Genomic DNA, 21,110 nt, shown 5'->3' on the forward strand with positions numbered 1-21,110 from the left:
GCGCCAAATACAGCTGGATTTGCTGCTTTTTCACAGGTGAAAAAACAGAGGGTTGTAGACCAGTGATCTAGTCTAGGGGCTGTGCAAGTACCTCTAAAGAGAGGCTGTGAAACCTCTCACTAGCAGGGTGTGTTTGGGAGAGATGAAAAGGGCCTAAAACTTAGCTCACTATGATAGTGATAGCCACAGTTTGGGCTGCTGGAAGTTGTACTCTTTTGCTTCTTTCAGATTCTGTTGTGGATCCAAGAGAAGCAGATGCCATATATGCTGGGTGCAGTGGAGTTTACTATGCTTTTGTAACCGTGCAGATTGCCAGGAGTCATGAGAGCATCAGAAAAACAGAGAAGCAACAAAAATAATGGCCCAGTATCCCACCAACTTTGGAAATAACTGCAGAACTCATCCTGGAGACTTGTGTAAATTTGGGGCCCTGAAAGACAAAAGATATTTTAATGAGAGTTCATTAGGGCTGTGAGTGTTCATGGACCTCATAAGCATTTTCATTTCTAAATAGCTATTGAAAACCACTGCACATCAGTAATAACCAAAAGTGGCTGCTGACTTAGTGCCATCTATAGCCTAGAAGATACATATACACCGTAGGGATGGTTTCTACACTTACATATTGAAAGCCTCAGTGATGAAATGATGCTTAAAGGAAGAGAATAGTAATGTATGATTCTTAAGGACATTCTCACCACGGAAAAAGCAGGGTGTTTCAGAAGGATGACATGCTGAAGCTTCTTCTGCTACAAACTCCATTGCACTTATTCTGTGACTAGAGATTATTTATACCACTTCGATTCTCAGCCTGGCCGATCACATAAATACTGAATTCCCTTCTAAAATATATATATACACACACACACATAAAATGACTACAGGCACAAAGACATACAAACATATACACAACTTAACTATATAGTTTTCCTTTCTACATTTAATTATTGCATTATTGAACCATATTGACTTATATCTCTTCTAAGCGTGTATCATACAAGTAACTTACAATTTACTCTGTGTATTTAATTCCCCTTGGCAAAGTGAAATTTTAAATAAAATGGCCTAGAATATATGATCATGATGAATTGAAACAAATAAGATGTATTGCTCTGTGTAGGAGGCAGTATTGACCTATTCTGAAATGCATTATTGGACCGATTTTAAAGCAGAAGAATCAGAGCAATTGATTAGCAGCTGTTGGAACGCATCTTACATCAATACGTAAGTATGTTTTCAACAGTTTTCAGTGTGCTGTTACAAGAACTCATCTGCAGCCTAAATTTTACTCACTCCTCCTCCAACTAGCTTGAATATCTTTATCTGTTAATACCTAGATGTGAAGTGGCAAATTCTCTGGACTCGATCCTACTATCCATGCTGCTAGTGTAAATCACTTAGAAGGAAATGGGATTATTCAGGATTCACACTGGTTAATCAAGTGCTTCCCTTCAGAAAGAACTCTGCTGTATTGGATAAGATTCCCTGGCAGTCATATACTTTGGAAATAACTTCAAAAAGTCGGGCAAAAAGCAGGAGGAAAGTTGAGCTTTTTCTCACTGCTCGGCTGCATCTGCTCTGTAATCTATACTGTTTGTGGGACTACTCACATTAAAAAGAAACTCTTTGAAAATCTTCAGGCCACAAAGCTACACAAAAAGGAACAAATAATCAAAATCAATATTTGAAAGAGACTGTTTTCCTCATATTAGGAGTAAAAGCATTTAGAATATTCTTCATTAAAATGCAAGGTAACAACAACAACAAACACTGTTAATTAATCTCTTTATGCAGTTGAATTAATGGCCTTTTATATGTATTTATATTCCCTAATTAACACACAATAATTTCTATCAATTTCTATCTAATTTCTATCAGTTAAAGAGCAAAGGTTGTTTTACTCATAAGGATAAAATAGAAGTAAAGTCTTTGGTTAAAGATTAAAAGGCATCTGTGCTGAAACAGCATGAATTAAAGGCATAACATTTAAATACACAGGATTCTATTGTATTTCACAGCTTTTTACATACAAATAAAATCTGTGTGTGTGTGTATGTACTCATTTTATATATACAATAAAAGGCGTTTTCACCTAGGATGAATTGTATTTCTCATTTGGTACAAAGCCCCTTTCAGAGAAATTGTTGATTTTTCACAGAGGCTCCTATACTTCTCCTTCCTTTTGTATTATTTCAATCAGCAATGGATATACATCTTTGTTAGCCTAATTTGGGGGCCTACAGAGCAGGAAGAAGGAAAGCACAAAGGAGCACACTTGACATATTGGTCTATTTGCTACCTCTTTTAAGCTCAATGCATACTAATGAAAGTGATCCAAACTATTCGTCTCCACTCCTCACTTAACAAGCATAATAATAAATGAATATTTAAACTAGCTGCAAATATATTAAGTGGAAACAAATAGGTTTCATTTGTAACAAGTGCACACAGGTTAATTAACAAGAAGGAGCTTTTGTGTTGAAACAAGGCTCCCTGATGCTGTACATGCAGGTGCCGTTAAGGGCCAATTGAGCTCTATAGGATAATTATGAAGTACCATTGTGCTCTACCGTTTGTTAACAAAGTGCTGCCTGCAATTTGCCTAAACCTATAAACCATCATCTGTGATCCTCAGCAGCAATTAAGTGACAAACATCTTCTCATCGGAGACTTGGGAAAACAAAAGAGACATGATAGCATTTAAGGAGCCAGATGGATATTTCAGAATGTCAGCCCTGACAGCCTCCCTTTCAACAACAAAATATAAAACAGGAGTCTGCTCGGTACCATGCTGAGGGGGAGAAGTCACATCCAAATTATTAAAAGGAGGGCAGCGTTAATAATCATAGGAACGCTCATTCCAACAGCTCTTAGTGGGGAAGCCTCGGACTAGCAAATAAGCGAAAGATAAAACCCTTTCCTCTCCCAAAACAGCTGTAACTGCAGCTCTCTCGAGTCTGGATTGGTTTCTTTTCCTTTTAATTCCTCCATCTAGTGTCTTATCTTCACAGAAGATAGTTTCTTGCTGTGAAAAAAAGTGTTAAAATTCTTTTTTTCTAAGGGGACAAACCAACAGACTGAATTTTCTCCAGGGCATAAGTTACTAATTAGTTCTGCAAAAATAGCCTGTATTAGGAAAAATGATAGATCAGCACAAAGAGACATTTTAAAACAAGAGATCTACTCCTACTGTAAAATAATTGATCTAGAAGTTTTGAGGATGTAATCTTTAAAACGCTTCTGTAAGCTCAGCAATAATTCCAGAAGCTATAAACTTCATAAAGGCTTAGTTGAATTAGTTCAATTAATTGCCTCCAAAACTTGTGGAAGCTCTTGTTTTCATAGATAAGGATCTTCTGGGCATTTTGTTGCCTGTATTAAATGATGTTGTCTGACTGATTTGTGTAATTGGTAGAGCTAAAAGGCTATTCAGTAACATGAAAAAAAAAATTATAAATGTATGACTTTCACTAGCTAGTCTACATTTTTTTTCCCCCTATTGCCAAAACAACAGCATTTACAAATGTTTTCAGTAACCATTTTGAAGCTACAGCTGAGTGTGTTTTAATATACCATCAGGTCAACAGCTCTCTTGAAAGAAAAAATCAACCCAGGGCCAAACAGTCAGACAGGCCTAATTAAGCACTTCAGGAGTAGGAGAAGCGCTCAGATAACTACAGCTGACTTGACCCTTTTCTTTGTACTTCACTGGGTTCCTGTATACCTTTGCCACTTTCCTCTGGATTTATGTTTTTATGAATTATTTAAAAACAGCAACTTCTGATCTACAATTAGTTTTCAAGGAAACAGATGTGAGAAAATAATCACAACTTAAACAGCTTAAAACTGGCTCTGATCTTGACAGAATGCAAAATGCCAGGTTTCCAGGCCCGCAGAATTCATCACTTGGCAAAGTGTCATTAATCCCTGCGTGCTTTCTGGCCTTTCCATACAGTGCTCTGTCAAACGTCATGAATCACCTGGAAATCTGAGAATCATGACAGGGTATTTTTTTCTTTAACATAAAAGAAACAGTGAATTATTTCAGTTTCAAGAAAAAAAGACAAGATAAACCAAAGGTAATCCATGTAGGCATGCTTTAGCTTTGTATAGCCTTGCACCATGTAAGCTCAATTGTAACAGAAAACTGATGATAAAGTATTTTGTCATGATGGGGATTTTATATTTGTTTTCCACTGTGTATTTTTTTACTGTAACAAATACAAGACTGACTGAATCTAGAGTAATGAGTTCTTTTGCTACCTCCAGTGGCATCCCTGATGACCCAAGATTCATGAGTTGTTTCCTCCTTTCCCTCCTGGAAAGTTTTCTCCTTTACCTTAAGAGAAGTCCTGCATGATGCATAAAGATGCATCCAGCAGCTTTTCTTTAGGCAGATTGATGAAAGCCTGCTCCCAGCATCATGAACGTCACTGGGTAGCCTTCCGTCAGTTCCAGTAACTGTGCACCACCACCTACCTCACTTGGCACAGTAAGGCTTTGAAGTATTGTTTAGGGGCACTTGGACTTCAAAGTATATATAAAGGCCAATCCCATAGGCAAGGAGAGATGTACCAATGGAAGTGAAAGTTGGAGCCACCAGCATCACCCTGAGAGGTGCGCAATGTCTAAGACTGTACAATCTGAGACAGCAGAAACTAAATCCTTGAAAAATTGCATTAATATATTTTAGTCTTTTCTTTTGGGGAGACCAGGACTTCGTTGTTATTTTTAAGATGCAGTTAGGTGTCATTTTGCCACTAAAATATCAGATCAAATAACGTGAGGTTAAATGAACTCATCTGATCTAATTATTCACTTTGTGAGCAGAATTTACGCTTCATATCCCTGTGTTTATCTTTTTATTCTTCACATTTCATTCTGATTATGTGTTCTTAAAAATGGACACATTATGATTCACAATACTGGTGGTTTTAAGGTAACTATAGACCTCTCAAGCTTTTGTTGGAACTCAGGTAACAGGAAACAAAGCCCTTTGGGACAAGACTGCAAAGCCTGATTCTGTATTCAAAGTCATAACTGAGGTGTATTTGCTGGGAACTTCTGACTTTCATTATGATTCTTCATCTTAAATGACTTTGAAGACTAGCTCTTGTTTCAAGCAAATTCTAGGTGGATCTTCAAGTGACCTGGCTTTGTATTGATGCAAGATTGAGCTCTAAATAAAATGTAGGGTTACATAAACCTATGCGACAATCTCCAGTTACCCCAGTAAAACTACTTGCCTTGGCAAGGGACACTCAAAAAATGCGTAACACTGAGTTACCATCACTTATATGAAATCATCTCTATTATCAAACTGTTTACAATTTAACATCTTCTCTACAAGATTCAATTTTTTCCTGAGCAGGAAATATCTTTTTTGTGCAAGTATCACCTAAATTATTGTAAGAGCTGGAATTATTTCTTCACTGATGTATTTTCTGGAACAATATCTGAAAGAGTCATTCATGACTGTGATTCAGTGAGAACAATTTTAAAAGTCTAATGAAAGTGATAAATGTGTTATTTAAACATCTTTTCAGTATTTAGTTTGCTAGCCTACTCAAATAATTCATTAATTGCCAGTTATGCAAATTCCATTCTGTACTTACAGGATGTTTTTCTACTGAAAAGAAATGCAAAAAATACCTACCATTATTGTTTTATTCTCCACTGGCTAGACCTTTTAGAATATTATATCCTGTTAATTTATAAACACATGGATTGTCACAGCCTATATAAAATAACTTTCAAACACTGTGAAAGAAAAATACTGCTTACAACTAGAGGCTTTTAACCTAATTAGCATAACTAAGCATAAAAAATAAATGATCAGAGACTATAACATGAAAAATAATTGAAAACAATGGCTATGTTTTAGAACTGTACAAATCAGACCAATGGTTTGTCTTACATTATTAAGGTCTGAAGAAGAAGGATGGTAAATAAATGGGAAATAAGTACTGTAAAGATGTATTTTGGGAACTTACATTGAGAATATGCAACCCAAATTACCCAAGTGGATTTAAATATTTGAGTTTTATTTAGATCTCCTGCCTGTTTTGGCTAGGAGGAGAGTTAATAACAATCCATTCATGCAGTCCTTACCCATAAGAGTAGAGGGCTGAAGGCAGCAGTTCCTGAAAACGACGTGGAAGTCAATTAGTGGTAACATGCATAGGTACAGTGCTTCCCTAGGGGGTCCTAACTTACCTCAAAAAGCAGCAATGATAGCAAAAAAGGTGATCAAGACCGACAGAGGAACTTTTTTAAACTGACTGGTTGATATAAGCATAAGAATAGGTAGAATTTGAGGAGCCTGCCAGCTTGGAAAAAAGGGAAATCAAGAAAAAGAGAAATCCACAGGGTTTTCCATCGTAGGTCTGATCTGGCTCCCGTTTGAAAGGATGCATAAAGAATGTCTCTTGACATGTAATGCACCAGACTGAAATACGAAGAAGGAGTATTTGTCCCTAAGAAGTTTTTCCAAATAATTCAGCCTCAGAATTTCTGCTCTGGGAACGAAGTCTGTTCCACAGTCTACTGTGTTTTAGGATTACTTAGCAGAACACGTAATTCAAATTAATGTGATTTTTTTTAAAAGAAATTTGCCTTGGCAAAAGAACACATTTATTTCTAGGAAAAAATACAGCATCCGTTCTTCCCTGCTGTTTCTATCAAACAATACTTATTAGTTGACTTAGAGAATAGCTATGGAAAATTAGGCAGCTAAGATGGAATTTACCCGACTTGGAATTTGAGGAGAATTGCATATTTAACATTTGTCTGGGGATTGGCGGAGCGGGATTGTCATGTTGTGCAGAGGCATAGCAAGTTCTTCCAGTTTAATCGACTTAAATGTGAGAAACAGATGCTATGACAACGTTCAGCTCAGTAAGCAATCTCAAACTTCAGAATTTCATGGAAATTAGCAATATAGCAGTGGAACTAAAAAAAAATAAAAATAAAATATCTCATTTCTTTGTGCCTGCCGAGAAACAAAATGCCTTACATTGTACTATCCCCTATGTAGCAGTGACATAAGGCGTTTGGTTAGAAGCAGTCACCGAAAGACGTTTATGAAAAGGAAAAAGGAAGACTTGTGGCAAGTCTTTTCATGCCTACAAAGCAAGTTTGGCATAAACTATTGACAAATGTCTACGTATACGAGAAGCTGTCATCTATGTGACGACCAGAAGGTGGCACGATCTCTACATTGATTGAGGCCTGTCAGCTCCGCCACTGAGCGCAAAAAGCAGTTTTATTCGCAATCCAAGATGTTGTCGGTGTTTCCCGGTTACAGGCGCTCAGAGCTGCCGTTCATGTGGGTCACAGTTCCGCTTTTTTTACGGGTGGTTCCTTGTGACATCGCCACGAAAGTGACTTGTTGGCTTTATGGAGCTTTAGCAATACCATATAGCCGGGCTGCAGTGTTAATGCTTGAACGTGTTATTTTTCTCTTTAGTTCCCAGTACTTAGATCAGTGGTTTTTTAAAATTTTTTTTTTCCTCCCAGAGGAAAATAATCAACATTGTCTTTCTTCGCTAACCGAGTCATGTTCTCTTTTAGTCACTATGGACGCGATCCTGGACTTCTGAAGTCAATGGAAACCTTGCATAACTGTCCTCTAAGTGGTTAGATGCAGTCTTAGAGCCACTTACTGTCAATTTACTCCACTTTGTATACCTCAAATATAGGGATATTTTGTGAGGCAGCTGCCAAGCTATCTGTTGTATATAGACTATGTCATCCTGTTCAACTAAGAGGTCTAACTTCAGAGTAACAAGGCTGTTACCTTTCTTGGGTCCCAAGTATTCCCAGAAAAATTCAGGACTGATTGACAAAGCTCACCATTAGTTCCATTCACCTTTTTCCCTCATCTCTTCCTGCACTGACTGGGATATAAGAATGCATTCGTAGCTCTTCACTTATCATTGGAAATTTTGCGTGAAGGGCACTATTAAAAATAAATTGAGTTGACTGCTCAATAGACCAGTATATTTCCGATAGAAATACGAATCTTTTAATTTACTGTTAAGTCGCCTTTCAATGAAATATTGGATTACCTTTATGTACAAGAAACTTAGTGCAGGGAATAGCTACTTCATTTTGCCTCTGAATTTGATTTCTATAACTCCACTTCTGTCATTTGATAAACATGTATGCTTTACTACAGCGCTTCTAAAAGGAATGAGAATGCAACACGATAATGCAGTTACAGAGTTAATCTACAGCAAAGGGAGTTTGGATCACTCCTCTAGATTTTTCTTTTTTTGTTGTTGTTTTTGTTTTTGTTTGGTTGGGTTTTTTTAAATCCATAAAAGAGTTAGAGAGATGCTTCTTTGAGTTTCAGCATTTCCATTATCAGAAATTTTTTGTCTTCAGCTCAACAAGAGAAAAGAGAAGCTTCTATGCCTTTCATTGGCACTTATGCTTTCTGCCCTGGCTGTTGGTATAGTCCAGGTCTGCCTGAAAGCAGGCAGGGAGTCTCATGCACATGAGGACAGAGGAAAGGCAGCATAAGGGGTGCAGCAGACAACAGAAGCAGCTCAGGGGTTTAGTGTTGCTCTGCAGCCTCCTTGGCTTTGATAAGACCTGCGTGGGTGCTTCCTTGCACTGAGTCCAGCACAGAGTCAAGTCTGGGATTGAAATGCCTTCAAATGTCGGAAAAAATAGTAATTTACTGTCAATTTATAGCAATGGGAGAAAGTTATCAAAGAGCTTTAGAGGAACATTTGCTTCGCTTTTTCTCCACTCAGCTAGCAGGTAGCATAGGCAGCAGTCACCAGTATTGCTGTTCGTTATCTGTGCAGACTAGACACAGACCTGACACTCTGCTAACACAGACACTAACCAAATGGAGAGAACTTGAAAGGGTTTGTACTGGAAATTTGAATCACATTTCACTAGTTCTTGAGCTGCCCTGAATCTTGCAGTTCTGTTTAGAAATATGGGATACAAAAGTGTCCTCTTAAAAAAAAAACACAAACACACACAAACCATTCAATAGATGTTTCTAAGAATTTCTAGTATGGTATTCTTTCCTGCAGTTATTTGTTGGAACTTGCAGGGGGGAAGCAAATGAATTAGAGTTTTTGTCTGCATTTTTTCATGTTGCTAATCTGAAACCACATGGGTTGTTTTTAAATTTAAATGTTGACATTTTAGTTAACGTATCGATCAAAACAGTTGACATTTACATATATGTCGTACTTTAACCAACTCTGCTAATAGAATAGTATGTTGAAAGCTGGAAAAATTTACTTCTAGTCTTCAGATAGCCTCAAATATAAAACTAGCAAGATTAAGAAAACTTAACCTTGGAAAGCAAAGCAGATGAAAACACAGGTGATCTACTCTAGATCTTAAATCACACTGAAATACTCAATATGAGCTGGCAGTGTGCCCAGGTGGCCAAGAAGGCCAATAGCATCCTGGCTTCCATCAGCAATAGTGTGGCCAGCAGGACTAGGGAAGTGATTGTCCTCCTGTACTTGGCACTAGTGAGGCTGCATCTCGAATATTGTGGTTCAGTTTTGGGTCCCTCACTACAAGAAAGACCTTGGAGTGCTACAGCATGTTCACAGACAGGCAACAAAGCTGGTGAAGGGTTTGGAGCACAAGTCTTGTGAGGAGTGGCTGAGGGAACTGGGGTTGCTTAGGCTGGAGAAAAGGAGGCTGAGGGGAGACATCACTCTCTACAACTACATGAAAGTGAGGTGGTTGTCAGTCTCTTTTGCCAAGCAACAAGCAATAGGACAAGAAGAAAGGGCCTCAAGTTGCACCAGGGGAGGTTTAGATTGAATATTAGGAAAATATTCTTCACCTAAAGGGTTGTCAAGCACTGGAACAGCACTTGACGTGTAGATGTGGTGCTTAGGGACATAGTTTAGTGGTGGACTTGGCAGTGTAAGGTTAACAATTGGACTTGATCATCTTAAAAGTCTTTTCCAACCTAAACGATTCTATGATTCTATTCTATGATAATCAGGTAGAGATATTGACCTAAGGAATTTTACAAATTGCCTTACAAAATTGTTCTACACACTTACTTTCACAGCTACTGGATCTATTAGAGATCTGAAAAAGAAAAAGCTAAATGTGACTTGATTGCAAATATGAAAAATGGGTCTGAAATTTTTTGTTTTGAAATTGTAACGCCTGCTATATGAGTCTTTTAGGAAAAAATAAAAAAAGCACAAGAGCTTCTACATAATGTAAAAGCCCAGGTGAGTTATGCACTTTCAAACCTCTGTCTCACTCACTCAGTTTGACAAAATCTTACACTTATACCTTGTAAAGCTTCTTTTTGTCTCTACAGCCTGTTGAGAAGGACCATTTAAAAGTATGAGGCACAAAGTCAGATACTCAGAAGTCCTTTATCTTCAGCTCTGCTTGGCTTAATTGGAGTAAAGTACCTTTTTTTTTCCGTATAATCCCTCAAGCAACTCCATGTGGAAAACATCTCTTGTGCTTTGTGAATAAATCTAGAGGGTTCAAACTGTGAAGTGAAAGCAATTGGACATTTTTTATTTTATTTTTTTTTTAAAGAGGGAAAAAAAAAGCAGATAAGAAACCAGATTAACTAAATGAAGCTGAGGAATTAACTGAATGGAGTCTTTCTTGTATCTATCCCTTGGAAAATTCAGGTTCCTTCTCTTCCTTTTCTTTTAATACAAAATTCAAACTGCTGCTGAGAACCACTCTCATTGAAATTATTGGACAAAAATTTCTGTGAAATGCTTGGGCTTCAGGGAAACAGGGTTTAAAAATGTGTCAATGAGTAAGTATCCAGACTCATAATGTCTTGCAATAGCAAGATGGGTGACAGAACAAGAGGAAATGGGTACAAGCTTAGTCAGGGGAGATTCAGGTTGGATGTTAGGAAGTATTTCTTCTCTGAAAGGGTTGTCAGCCACTGGAATAGGCTGCCCAGGGAGGTGGTTGAGTCCCCATCCCTGGATGTGTTTAAGAATAAGGTGGATGATCTACTTGGGGATATGGTTTAATGGGGATTAGGGATGGTTGGACTCGATGATCTCTGGGGTCTTTGCCAACCTAGAAATCTATGAATCTATGAATCTCCAAATTCACTGAAATCCCTGTTGAAAGCACCTAAGTATCAGCTATGCAGACTTGTAACTCTGGACTCATTGGCAAACTTCTGACTATGTAGATGTCATTTTGTTCCTATTGCTGGAAAATGAGCTAGATTTTTAACCTAGTGAGGTGTGAAATATTATCGACAGGTCTCTGTCCTCTCATTACCCTACTCTTTATGTCAGACCAATAGCATGAAAGGGACGAAGATCTTGATAGCACGTGAAGTTTTGTTTAACATCCGATGCTGCATTAAGCATGTCAAGGAAGAATTCACTTTAAAAATTACTATTTTACCTTTTCTTTTTGTCTTAAGATGTTTAGGTAAGATCCCCATAGTTAAACTAATTAAAGCCTCATAGATCAACAAATACTCTTTCTGAGGCTGTCTCCTCAAAATTGACTGGCCATTTTTTAAGATTGACTGGCCATTTATTTTCTCACTAGAAATTTTATTTTGTACATATGTATACACTGTGTGATTAGTATAATCTCATAATCTTCAGGTTAATTAACACGATTTAACATAATTAAAAATAAGAACAATCAATACAAAAGATAATTGCTCCTTGCAAATGTATAGCTGCCAAACAACTTGCTCTTAGAAAGCTGGAGTTAATACACTATCCTAATGATGAAATTATTGAGCTATGCTGAGCCAATGAAGCAACGATCCTCATGCAACAGATGAAGTCCTGAACCTCCGGACCAGCCAAAAAAACTGTTATCAACAGAGACGTACTTTCTCTTCCTCTTACCTCCGCCTCTAAATCCAAACCTGAAGATTGTTAGGAGCATCCTTAACCAGTTACTGTTGCTGGGACAAAGGATGCAGGTAGTCACTTGAATAACTCAGACCAAAACCAGCTGGAAATCCCCTGCATGTGGCACACAATTTAACAAGTGGATCACCACCTGCCACAGAAGCTGGCTTTTCTGAGCCAGTTTTCAAGGTTGCCCCATATCAAGTGCATTGCAGCAGTCAAATCAGAAGGTACCAAAAGCAGAGATCCTCTGGGACCACTCATCAAGATAGGAAAGTTCCTATTATCTGGCTGCCTGGGGCAACCAAAACCCCACTTAATTACTGCCCTTCAGACAAGGTGGAGACCTGCATTTAAAAACTGTATGTGCACTGAGTGAGTAGCATAAAAAGCTGAAATGGAAAACTGGCTCCCTGCCTCAGAGTTTCCAAGTACATGTCCTTGAAGAGCAGAAAACTAACAGCAGAGGCTGCCATCCTGCCTGCTATTTTCCTAACTTTGTCTGCTCAGTGCAGACAGACAGTCACCGTTGAGACTGTTTTAGAAAGTGAGGATATGGCTCCCTCCCCAGAACGTGAGCTATTCGTATCTTTCTGTCCAAAAACACATCTCTGGCCCACAATATTTTTGAACCAGGTGCAAGACTTCTTTTTCTCCTAAGCCATAGTAATTGTATCTCTATGACTTGATCTCTTGGCTAAATATTCCAGGCTGGCACTAGGCAGTCTGTGCTCAGGTTAGGTAAAGGAACTATAATTTCGTGTCATAGCATGTTGCCAATCAATCAAGAATGCCAAATTCTTGTCAGTACAACAGTATTATGAGTAAAAAGACTTAATTTTGACTTGCACATGTACCTTGTACTCAGTAGCACCAAAGCCTTTTTCAACTACTAAGAAAATGCCAGTTATCAAAATGGATTTTTACACAATGAATGAAAAGCTCTTCTTTTAACACTGCTGTAACACATTGACTGTATGACTATAATTTCCCATATTGCTGCTCCTTCATAGATGTATGAATTAGGCAACAAAAAAGAAAACTCTGGATGATTCTGAGATCCCTGCCATGGTATTTTCCTTCCCAACCACCTGTGCATCTGTTGCAGACTGGCGAAGGTCTGGAGGTACGGGTAGAGCCATGCAAGTTAATGGGTTAAGAATAGGCTCGCACACACTCAGAAAATTTTTGTATGCCAACGCTTTTCCTCACGTCTTTGTCTCTTTAGGAAAATAAACCCATATTTGGGTTTGGTGCTTAGTAATCACCTCCACGCCTTCTCGACTCCAAGATTCCTGGTTAAAACAGTATTAGTTTCAAAACGGCTGGGTTTGGTCTGCGTTGTACAGGGATGTCTCAAATTATCTAGTGTAGTCTGACACAAATGCTCTTCATCCTCAAAGTTGCAGCTACGAGCCTTAAAGTCTTGCTCTGGGCATATGTGGCTATATGTAATGATGGCAACTAGTAACGTTGAATTTTGAAACTTGAGTGACACCACTATGAATCTGGGGAAAAAATTAAAGAGAAAAGGACATCCATCTAGATACAGTGCAGTTGCACTGTCCAGTTCCTCTTTGTTAATTTAGAGATGGTCTTAAATTATTAAAGTTAATCTCTCTTTTCTCTTATGAAACAGAGACTTCTGTGTAATACTGCTGACTTTCACATTAACATTTTTGATGGTTCACAGTTGGCTTTAGGAGGAAAGGGTTTGACTGAGACAAAATACAAGAAAATACTCAGAAAAAAACTGTCTTTGCCATGGAAGGGAAAAATTCAAATACATACAACAAACAGACATATAAAATAATTTCGGGGACAGAAATTAGTATGTACAATTTCTTCTGAGAAATTCAGAAAACACTATTATTATGTATGTGATGCAGACCCCTGCACAAATATGAGAAAGGATGTTTTGGAAAGGATGTTTTGATGTATTATAAAGTGGGATTCACACTTTTACCATGTTTCCCGCACCCAAGCCTTGCAAAACAGCTTTTCTATAGCAATAAAAACCAAACATTCCCTCCTAAATAATTAGTGACATTTGAAAGTGAAGACGAGTTGTCAAAACCGCTCTGTTCTTTGAGAAGAGCATAGGAAGACACTTATTTATCTCGCAACTACACAGCTGGTTTTCTGTACAATTTGAGATTGCAGTGATATTGCTTTAGTTATCCCCTACAAACTAGCATTAATTATTCCTCACTCTTCTGATTTAACATTGCTTCTCCACGTGTACCACAAAAAGGACAAGCACAGAGGGATTTTACTCTGTCTAAGTTCCACCTCTGTAATACACGCGCCTCCTTACTGCATGTACTGCTTCATTTAAATGCTTCTTTTCTTCTCTGTTAAGAGGCACAGGAACAAGAAGTCTAAGGTGGTTAGTGTCTTCAACTCGGCACGTCAGCAGCCGAAAGTACGTGCTGTGTTCCCAATCCAGCCAAGCACGGCGACAGATGTGCAGGGCAAAGCACGCAGGTTCACCGTGCCTGGGATTACTTCTCTGTTTGCACTTAAGCGGGCTCTCGAAGGCTTTAGTAGAGTGCAGCTATCAGCAGCAGACAATGCACATGCTAGATGTGTCCAGGTTATTTGTGTCGTAAGGAACACAGGCTGTTATAAAACCACGTCCTCATTTTTCATCATCCAAAGAGCATCTACTGCAATCCTCTTCTAAGTACCAAGGAAGAAGAGGATGGAGAGATCTGCAAAGATAGACACCCTACAATAACTAGAAATCACTCTGCTAACAAGGAATGAGACTAATGTCTCTGGAAAGAACTTATTTCACCTAACATCACAGAAAAAAAAAGCATCAGAAAAGAAATACTGAGCAGATCTTCCAAATACATGTCAGGTTTTATTTTACTAAACTTACATGATATTGCAAAAGTTATACTAACTGGCACACATGTGCCTCCTGTAAGGGGCGATTCTCTTTCCTTCCAGCTATGGCTTGTACTGTCTGCTTATCTGGGATTCATCTTACCAGATAGGGAGTGCCAAAAGCCAGACCTCCCAGGACCCTGGGGAAAAACCTGTGGAGGACAGGGTGGGTGTGATGTTTGATTCCTCTCCTCCTACTACAAACATAAACAGTAGCACAGATGAACTGCTGTTTAGGAGTGCGTATTTCCTTCCATTGATGTGCTTATACGTAGGCATTCGCTACAGGCATCTGTACCTTTAAAGAATTAAGTAATCCTAGTTTATTAGTCTGGCAAAAATGGGAGTTTAGATTTATTTTTTTTAAAACAAAAGTCATTGTGGGCTTAGTTGTTTTTTATGAACAGTACCATGACTAGACTGAAGCCGGCTTGTTTGTAGTCTTTTCCTTTGATTCATTGTATGTAACAATGTTATAACAAAAGTTAAAATCACAGCAAGCAAGCCTTTGAAATTAGTTGTAACTACAGGACATGCAAAGAATATATAACAGTCTGACAAAGGACAGATTATTTATTGTATTTCCTCGAGTTATTGATAACCTTTAACTCATCAATAATGAGTGGGAGAAATGATGTATTCAGGGAATGACTCTATGTTCTGTTTATGCAACAGCGTTTGATGATGAATGTGCTGCAAGGAGGAACGGCTGGGCATTCAGAGCTAGGGAAGTTTCTGTGAAGGACTTTGGGGTCACTAGGAGTGAATAATACCACCCCACACATTTTTTTTAACCAAATCTCTTCTGATTTTCTTCTCTGGAACAGGTGTCAATTTTTGGCTGCCAGTGAGTGACAAGTAAACCTCACTGAAATTCTCTGAAACTGTAGAATTGGATCAGCACAGCGATAGTCTCTGGGGTAGGTAAAAAGGTGTTTAGCTTTGAAAGACATTTATTTTCTGTTTCTGTGCATTCATTTGTTCGCTCATCCTGAGCAATATAGTTACAAATATCAATAAGAAAAAATCATCCCTGATAGAAGAGTTTTCTATGATTCTGTCATTCTATGATTCTATGATTAGAACTGGTTGGTTGGGACAAAAACTCCTAAATCATTCACCCCACCCCCCCCAAAATCCTTCCTGGGAGTGAGCTAATTAAAGTACTTGCTTCAACAGTGCAAACTTACTTCATTTTGATCTCTATAATTTAGACTTTCAAATTTCAAATAGAATTTCAGATTACATTTTCCTGAGTGTCTGATTTCCTAGGAAATTATTTAAATTCCATCTTTTCATTTGAGTTGGAAAGAGAAGGAAACTGAAACATAATTGTTCCTTACGGGATAATTCTGTAATTCCAACTATTACTAATGACGGGCAGGACTTCTTTTTAGGAATTAGATTAGAAGGTGTTTTAAGAGCAAGAAGAATTTCTAGTGAGGGAAAGAACTGGTAGTAATAAAATTTATTTGGAATACAAGTTTTAATTGATGAGGAAATAATCAATCATCATAAAATGATCTGTCCCTGTTGTTTTTTATGATCTTATTTCAACAGAGCACTTGCATTCATGCTTGGGATCGTCTTGGAGTATCTTAAATGAAGAATTTACACAAGTCCTTAACTAAATAAAGACCCTTCTAGCTGAAGTGTTGTCTTATGTTCTGCCTAATGTAAGCACAGTATCATATAATTCCTATTGTAGAAGTACCTATAGAAAGAAAAGAATTAACTTGGTAAAAAAATATTAATTTAATAGGAATGAAGAGATTCCAGAGGAAGAGGTGTAGGGGTATTAAAACAGTCCTACATGACAAGTTGCCTTTAGAAACTTGTCATGGTTTGATGGGGCGGGGGGGGGGGGAGGTCGGGGTGGCAGAAGCTGCCCATCAGACCGGACTTCCATCCCCCTCGGGGCTTGAGTCATTCAGTGCCTCTGCGAATTGCCCTATTTATGTCAGGACAAAGGAACTGGAAAGGTGTGCCTGTGCCCAGGAGCCAGGAGAAGGGAGGGGGGCACAGCCCCCGCTCCCGGCCAGGCCAGTGGCCCATGCTGGGCCGGGGCCATCCACTGGGATGACCGCGACAGAGCTGCTTGGGGAACTTGGCAGAGCCCTGCTCCCGGGGTGCCCACCAGGCCGAGTTCACCCAGAAAAGACTGAGATCTGAGAAACGGCCACACAGACACCAGGTCAGTGAAGATGGAACAGAACAACGTGTGCCACGGTTGAGTCCCCCTTGCAAGCGGCCCCTTTGCAACCAGCCCTCGGTGGAGCAAGCAGAGACCCACTTGCAGCCCGTGGAAGATCCACGTTGAGAAGAGATGCCAGAGCCTGAGCACGGTACGCATCTAGAGTCCGTGGGATGACCCCCGCCAATGGGGAGGTGCTTTGTTAAAGGAGATGCCTGAGCCCGAAGACTATTGTGAATTATGAGCACAGGTCGAGGCTCATTTACGCATTTGTGCATTTACACATCTCAGTCTGGGCGCATTTACGCATTTAAAGTCTGTACAGAGACGCGTTTAAGGTCGATATGACGACCCACACCAGAGCGAGTGGTAACAACTCCTTAAAAGTCCGAGATGGTGGTAAAGCCCGCACTTGGGGCAATCCGATGGGGTAAGGATTGCCTCTGAGTGGGTAGGACCTCATGTTTTCCCCGTGAGCGGGGGAACCACTGAGGAGCAAGGGACAATAGTGTAAGGACTCCTCCTTTAAGGGAAGCAGCAGTAACAACATGGAATGAACTGACCTGCACTCCCCCATTCCCTGCCCCCTGTGCTGCTGGAGGGAGGAGATAGAGCCGGGAAGAAAAGGCAAAGGGGGGGAGTGGTGTTGTTTTTAAGATTTGGCCTTGTTTTCTTGTTATCCTCTCAAGTAACTGTTTTTATTTGCTTTTCTCCTTGTAGGTAGCTGTTAATAAATAGTTTTGCTTTAAGAAAACAGCCTCTTTTGCCCGGACCGTGGTTGGTGGGTGCTTCTCTTTTCCTGTCTCGACCCTCAGCTCTTTTATTACATTTTTCTCCTCTCCATTTTACTGGAGTGGGAGAGCTGCGTGGGATTTAGTTGCTGGATTGGCCTAACCCATGACAAAACTAAAATCTGAGCACTATATGGAAGTGCCCATGATAGTATCAACAGCCTATATGAAAAGAGAAATGTTATGTCTAGCACTGCGATTTCATAGAAATATGAGTGATTTTAATAATATGCATGTGTGTACTCCTGTTGTCCACTGATCATGAAGTACTTGAGAATCATGCCTGATTTGAGGCTCAGGATACTTAACTCTCAGCAGACACAAGGAGTTTATAGCCATCTACTTCTCACAGCCAAGGTGCAACAGATGAGCTACTTCAGCTGTGTGTGCTGGAAGTCAGGCAGTCTCTCAGATGTGGAGAACTAGCTGGTTTGATTTCATGAGAAGCTGAATACTTCTGCTTGGACCTAGGTACTATGTCTACGACACATCAGAGACAACTTGAGAAAGAACTGCACTCCCAGACACTCTTATTCATGAGGGAAAACCTGTCCTTTTTCAGTTTTTATAAGTGTACATTAGGTTCTTCTTACAACCTTTTGTGGCTTGTAAGAGAGGGATAGTGAGAAAAGATTTCATGGTTTTGAGATAGCAGGAATAAGGGAGCTAAGAAATCAGGAGAGACAAAAATATCGAACGCGCTTAATCTCTCCAACCTCCCTAAAAAGTGAAAATATCTTTTGCCTGAGTTTTGAGACCCAGTGCACTCTTTGTTTACTTCATCCAAACGATCTCATACAGAATTAAAAATAAATGAAAAGTTAGAAAAAAACAAAGCCCTAAAATCACCATGATTATAAATCACTAAGGGATTATAATGATTTTCCTCTATTGTGGCTTGCAGCCTAGAAACAGGATATACAGTAAGTGCTACTACTGTAGCTAATGCAGATTCTCCTTTAGCTCAAGCGGTAGCGCTGTTGCTTTGGGATAGGAAGGTTGTGATGTCTTGCCTAAAGGGATATAAGTGTTGCAATTCAGGTCCCAAATGAGAACAATTCTTCACGTTGGTGCCCAATTAGTGATCTGATTCCCGGTGTTAAGTCTAATGCAATTTAGCACGCACCTGCTGAATAGCACGCATGCCAAATACCAACTGAACTGCTCCGGCTCTTCGTCTTTGTTCATGGAGAGTTGAATGTTTTGTTGCAGGGTAGGGAGTAGAGCATAGGGGCGAGGGATATTTGCGAATGTTTGTGCAAATGAAATCTGCAGATTTGCTTCAGCAACATTTCGGAGCTGCTCACGTTTGCTCTGCGCAGATGGATACGGGTATACGAGAACATGACCTGAGTACATGAAAGTTACACTAACAAGGGGTAATACCTTCCTATCCCAAGTGATGATAAGCTGACCTATTGACCTAAAAGACACCAAAAGAGACAATTCCTGCCTTGACTTCACAGTTTGAAACACAGAGAAGAGAAGGCCCCGCATATACCCTAGCCTATCTTATTTAATTCTTATGATTCTGGATTTCCTGTGGACATTGTGGAAAAACGTAAAATTTGGAAAAGGTTTGAATGAGATCAGGTTAAAGACTTTTGCAACACGTAAGCTTGTACTGAGCTGACATAGTTTTCTAAGGGTAGCCACAATTAATTCATTTAGATTAAAATAATTAAAAAGATGCCTGTCTAAGGCTCTAAACTCCCTCACATATCATTAATAATACAATAAAATCCCAGAAGAATGAAAATAATCATACTAACAGGAACTCAGCCAAGCAGCATCCTACAGAGACTCCTTTCCAACCTTTTATCATCATGGGAAACATACCTTCTGCCCTGTTAAAGAATGTTATTGAACAGGTGTCATTTGGAGATGAGCATATAGAGCTACTTTGTGCCAAAAAAGAGGCTGAAGCTTTAGAGTCTCAGGGAACCCCAGAAAGCACCCAATTATGCCTCTGTTGAGGAATAAGAGAGAATTAAACTTGAGCATCAACTCTGATGAGAGATAACAACTCTAGTACACACAGAAAAAAAAAAATTAATTCATATTCGAGCCGGTTTCAGGTTCTGGAGGTGTGGCAATTTTTAACAAACACATTAAGCTACAGAAGTGAACAGATGACTGTGAAACACAAGGGTGCCGATATACTTTTTTTAGTGAGAAGCCCTACGCAGAAAACTAGCTGCTACATTTTGTCTCTGAAGCTGTCCTAACTTCTGTCTTCATGTGGCTTTAAAGTATTACACAGGGTAAACCAGACAGCAACAAAAACATTCAAACCACGGCTAATAATCTCAAGAGTACCAGTCAAAAGAATAACTTGCAATCTCTTAGCTAGACACAGCTGAAAAAAAAGGTATTGGCAAATTTGCTATACACTGATTGTCAAAAACTGGCGAAGGATCCAACCATCCACTTAAATTGGCATCCTAAATGGAAGCAAGGGCACATCGAGCTCTCATAAGGATTCTAATTCTTTCTTGCCCCTTCTCAAGTGCACTGCTGTTATCAGCATCTTATCTGATTTGGCAAGATTTTCTTGGCAGCTCCCTTTTTTCCAAGCTGTCATTCTAGATGTTTTCTCATATAATCCAAGTTAGACAGAAAAACAATCAAATGTCATGTGTTTCTAAATTAAATTATAGCAGTATAGTATAGGAGTATAGCAAAATAACCAAATAACTTATGAGATGTGCACCAGTTTAAAACTAAGAACATGCAAGTTTATGTGGTCGTTTAGCAATAATTGTCTTATCAGAACAGATCTGGGTTAAAATTAGAGCATATACTGCATTAACTAAAGCACGAGCACAAAGCTTCAGGAAGTGCAGGTAAGAGCTTAGGCCTCTTTCAACTCTGATTTGTGGTCCATCAGAAGGAATTCCGAGTTGGAAATGAGAGGGGGTAAGGTGCTGCCTCTGGTGCAGCTCTCTGAATGGCTCGGATGGTAGTTTTCTCCTCATCTGCAGTAGGGCCAGAATGTTACCTTTAGAGTTAAAGTTCCAGATATCTCTCTCAGAAGACAAATGCAGTCCTGTTAGTGGCCTAAAAAGGAACAAAACTCTCAGAGCTCCCTATAGCTTTTGCCATTCCACAATGAGACACAAAGGCTGGAGTTGACAGCAGTCCAAAGTGGAATAAAATTAATATTTTTAACAGTAACTACTTTAACAAATTACTAAGGGACTCGTGAAATTATGGAACAAGGGAAGTCTTCATCGCCTTCCTGGAAGATATGTTAAATCAAAGTTACTGGGCTGGAATTTGGATGTGCTGTATGAAATACAGGAGGTTGGGCCATACAAGAATTCAAAGCAGATTATTTTAATTATTTGAATGATTTCTTGT

Source organism: Tauraco erythrolophus, chromosome 1 (genome assembly GCF_009769465.1).
Source record: "Tauraco erythrolophus isolate bTauEry1 chromosome 1, bTauEry1.pri, whole genome shotgun sequence".
NCBI classification, from domain to species: Eukaryota; Metazoa; Chordata; class Aves; order Musophagiformes; family Musophagidae; genus Tauraco; species Tauraco erythrolophus.